The following is a 4,056-nucleotide window of genomic DNA, read 5'->3' on the forward strand; positions in this document are numbered from 1 at the left end:
CCGTAACTATAAGTCAACTCTTCGCCAGCTGCAATATCTCGAGTCGCGAAGAGGCACAAGTGTGGCTCATCGTTTGCTTGTATGGCCTTCATTTTGAGATTGAGTCTTTAGTGATCATCATTAACGAGTCTCCCAAGGGAGGAGTCTTCTTCAGATGCATCAATGCTGCATAGAAACATAACATGTCACAGTTTAATGAAGATATTGCAGCACAGGGTTTCTATTCCAGAAAAGGGGCAGAAAAGTCCCTAACGCGTTGTTTAAAAAAGGAGTGCAGATGCTCTGATAGCGAACCAGTTGGTTTGAAGACTAATATTGTTCCTTACTGTTTAGGTCAGGGACAAGGTCAAATTAGTATCTGGGCCTGAGATAGGCCTACAGTGCATATTGTGCCACCAACCATTTAAATGTCTGTCTCCATTTTAATGTTGTTGCTTTTTTTAGATCTCAAAAGGCAGTAATATGTTTATTTTGTTCTCATCAATCCTACTTACCACCACGTTCTTCCTTTCCATTGGAAATGGAAAAGAAACACCTTTGCAGAATCATTGTACTGATCAGCTCGGACCTCGCCCTCCTGTTGTGTAAGCAGTTCACCTCGGTACTCCACAACAAAGTCTCCTTTGGATATGAATTCAGTGGCAAAAACTCCCCGTCCTTAGCAGACACAAAATACAAACATTAGGAGATATTGCATTGTGCTTGTCAATTATTACAGAGAATAATCACTGTCTGGAGGTCCACTCCGGTCACATGATCACCCCATTCAACTTGCCAAGCTTCTCCAAAAACAACTGTTCTCATAAAATGACCTCACACTGTCTAAAAGTGATCTCACACATATCACTGCCAATCAAAATGAGGTTCAGGTGTGCAGCAGGGGGTTTAGGGAGGGGGGTGCGCTGCTCTGTCTTTCAAGAGGCTAGATTCAGTTGTCACTCTGTCTTCTAAACCAATGATTGGTTTTCAAGGTGGGCCTTTTCAGGTGGAAGGAGATTTCAGATGGAGCATCGTGTGACTGTAGTGGACCTTTAAGAATCCTATGACCATAATACAAAGACATGGCTATTCCTTTAAACCTTTTTTCCTGGGTGACTGTGCCCATATATCCCAATTCACTGTTTCCCACTAACCTCTAAAATGTACATCTGATTCATCTAATTCATAACTGTCATATTTAGGACTGTCAGAAATATATTCAATCTTCACCTTACCTTTAAAGATATTGATAAAACGCTGGTAAAGTACTGGTTTATCAATGTTTGATCTGATGTGATGCTCTGCATCCTCCATGGGCCGGAGTCGCCTGGAAGATCTCTCCGTCAGGCCAACTCAAATCCTTAATCTGTGGAATAAAGCAGACATTATAAACTGGGTAGTTTGGGTCCTGGATGTTGATTGGCTGAAACTGTGGTATATTTAAGAAATAAGGCACCTCGGGGGTTTGTGGTATATGGCCAATATACCAAGGCTAAGGGCTGTAACCAGGCAGGCACTCCGCGTTGCCTCTTACGTAAGAACAGTCCTCAACCTTTCCTTGTGCTTTACTGCTTAACTATACCAAGCCTGTCAGACAATCAACATTCATGGCTTAACCTACAATTTATAAGAGACATAATGTATGTTTGTTAGATGACTACAAAACAAGCACGTTAGAAGCAGTAAAACATTCCATCTGTGACTTTCCCTCTTCCACTCTGCTATGAGATGCAAGGTGGGGTGCACAACCCCTGGTTTCCAGCCAGCCAACTTTAGCTGCTAAACTAACACCATCTAATGTTATCAAACTGCTACCGTCTCAAGTTCATCTATGGGGATCACGTGTCCCATTTAGCTGTCTATGCATGTTACTTATAACCACACTGATAGAACTGACTGAAATAGCCATAAAATATCAGTCTCTTTATCAACAGTTATGTTAACTAATCAAGCTACCCGCCCAAATGTCAACAAAATTGGCTCACTAGTGCCTTAGCTAGATAGTGAGCGAACATTAGCACTAGCAACAAACAAGCTAACTAGGCTAACATAGTTCATAAACCAATACAACGATTTATGGTGGTGGAATTGTACTACAGCATGAAAATAACTTTCCATATCATTTCAATTGTTGAAAATATGATATTGCTCACCTTTCTTTTAGGAACAGCGGGGAGCTGCAGATGGGCCGCCCCGTGTTACCGGACGAGCTTCTCCAGATGAAAGTGATTTTCCCTCTCTGGCTCTGCGCGGTAAAGTGGAGTGGGGGAGGGCAATCACAACGTGGGGACAGAGATAGTCATATAGGGGACGTGTCACCACAGTGGTGTGTGTGCATCTGTCAAGGCGCTGGAATCCTATACAATCGACATGACTGATGTTGATATTTCACTTGTGTAGTAAATATTCTATAGACCTAAGAAATAGGCTAATACATTGCAAAATGAATGCATTTCCCTAGGCCTATAGGTCATAGGAAACTTCAAGACACCAACATGTACATTTTAAGGATTCAGAAATTGTATTGATTGATCCAGAAACACATAGGAATAAGGTGAATAGGCCTTGGCTATTTTCTGACATAGGAAGGGCTGGCTTACCTGGGCTATTGCCCCTGGGCCCCGGAGAAATACAAAAAATATACAGTATGTAGTATATATTTATGTTTTACTGCAACCGCCAACCACAGGGGGATTCAGGAGCCCACTCTCAATGAGTGTAGAGGCCTGCTGCTGCGGACACTTTGTTATTTGTCAGATGGGGAGGAGAGGAGGTAGGAGGGCCACTTGTTTAATTAATTGATTAATAAAAATATATAAACTGCATAATAAATAAATGTGACTAGTAAAATGTGTGATTCAGGAGCTGGGACCAAGCCCGTAGGGGACCCAAGGGGCAAAACAAATACAAAATAAATACTTTTTACAATTATTATTATTTTTTTAATCCAACCACAGGAGCCCGCTCTCAATGTTTAAAATACAACAGAGCATAATTTAGCCAAAGAGGATCAATAGTTTCTACAAAAATAACTATCAAAAAGACATACAGTACATGTACTGTATCTGCCAAAATAAAAGAAACACCAACATAAAGTGTATTAAACGCATAGTTAAAATGAAATTAAATCAAATTGTATTTGTCAACTGCATCAAACACAACAGGTGTAGGCATTACCTTGAAATGCTTACTTCCAAACCCTTACTTACGTAAGCCTAGGAGTTGACGTCCCGATGGATAGGGATCAACCCGTAACGCTCGTAGTCGACATTGTCACACTGAACCCTTTCACGATGACTCACGTTTTCTGAAGATGTCTAATACGTAGGAGCTCCCTCTGTCTTCCAGAGCGGCTTGGGCAAGCTCCTTCTCTCAAGGGAAAAGATGCTCTCTGGACCCGCTCCTAGTAGCTCTCCTCATCTCCCTGCACGGTCCTATCGGATAGCCCAAGGTGTCTGGACTATCAAGCGTTTGATGTCTGGTTCACCATACCAACGTGCTTTCCCGTATACTTACAAAGTGCACAGCTTATGAGCCGAGCCTCCAGCTGGATGCTGTTCAGAGCCTTATGTTGTCTGTGTAGCAACAGGCTGAGACAGGCTAACAACCCTGAGCAACCTAAACCGAGGTGGTGGCTATTACCACTACTACCAGGACGACAGCGACGATGAGGACAGCGACGACGACAGTGATACCATATACCCCACTACCCTATCACATGGAAACACCAGCAGGATCACTGACACAGGGAGGCGAGTAGCACCTTCCTTTGTAAGTTCTAAATAGACAGTACACAGATAGATCCCTGTGCTGAATGAACTAGCTTCTGATTCCTCTGGCGGTGATAACGGACCCTGGCCGTGTAGAACTAAGGCTGGGAATGCAACACAGAACCAGTGTCTACTGAGTAATCCACATAGATGTGCACCCGATCATAGGCAGTTCATTCTCAATTACTGTCACATCAATTGTCTTTCAAAATGGGGTGTCGCTGTCATCTTTCAAATAAACACAACCAAGATATATGTATATGCAAGACATATTTTATTTCAAGGCAATAGATATATAAGGTTGGCT

At 42.4% G+C, this 4,056-nt stretch overlaps 1 long non-coding RNA gene across 1 annotated transcript; it reads right to left on the bottom strand.

Moving 5' to 3' along the window:
* Positions 1-497: 497 nt before the first annotated feature.
* LOC129868560 (uncharacterized) lies at positions 498-3,331 on the bottom strand. Its single transcript, XR_008761773.1, has 4 exons — positions 3,189-3,331; positions 2,133-2,224; positions 1,215-1,345; positions 498-657 (listed from the first exon to the last, which is right to left on the bottom strand). It is a non-coding gene; the product is annotated as an uncharacterized LOC129868560 (long non-coding RNA).
* Between the last annotated feature and the right edge of the window lie 725 nt (positions 3,332-4,056).

The sequence above is a fragment of the Salvelinus fontinalis genome, chromosome 2 (assembly GCF_029448725.1).
Source record: "Salvelinus fontinalis isolate EN_2023a chromosome 2, ASM2944872v1, whole genome shotgun sequence".
In the NCBI taxonomy this organism is placed as follows: domain Eukaryota; kingdom Metazoa; phylum Chordata; class Actinopteri; order Salmoniformes; family Salmonidae; genus Salvelinus; species Salvelinus fontinalis.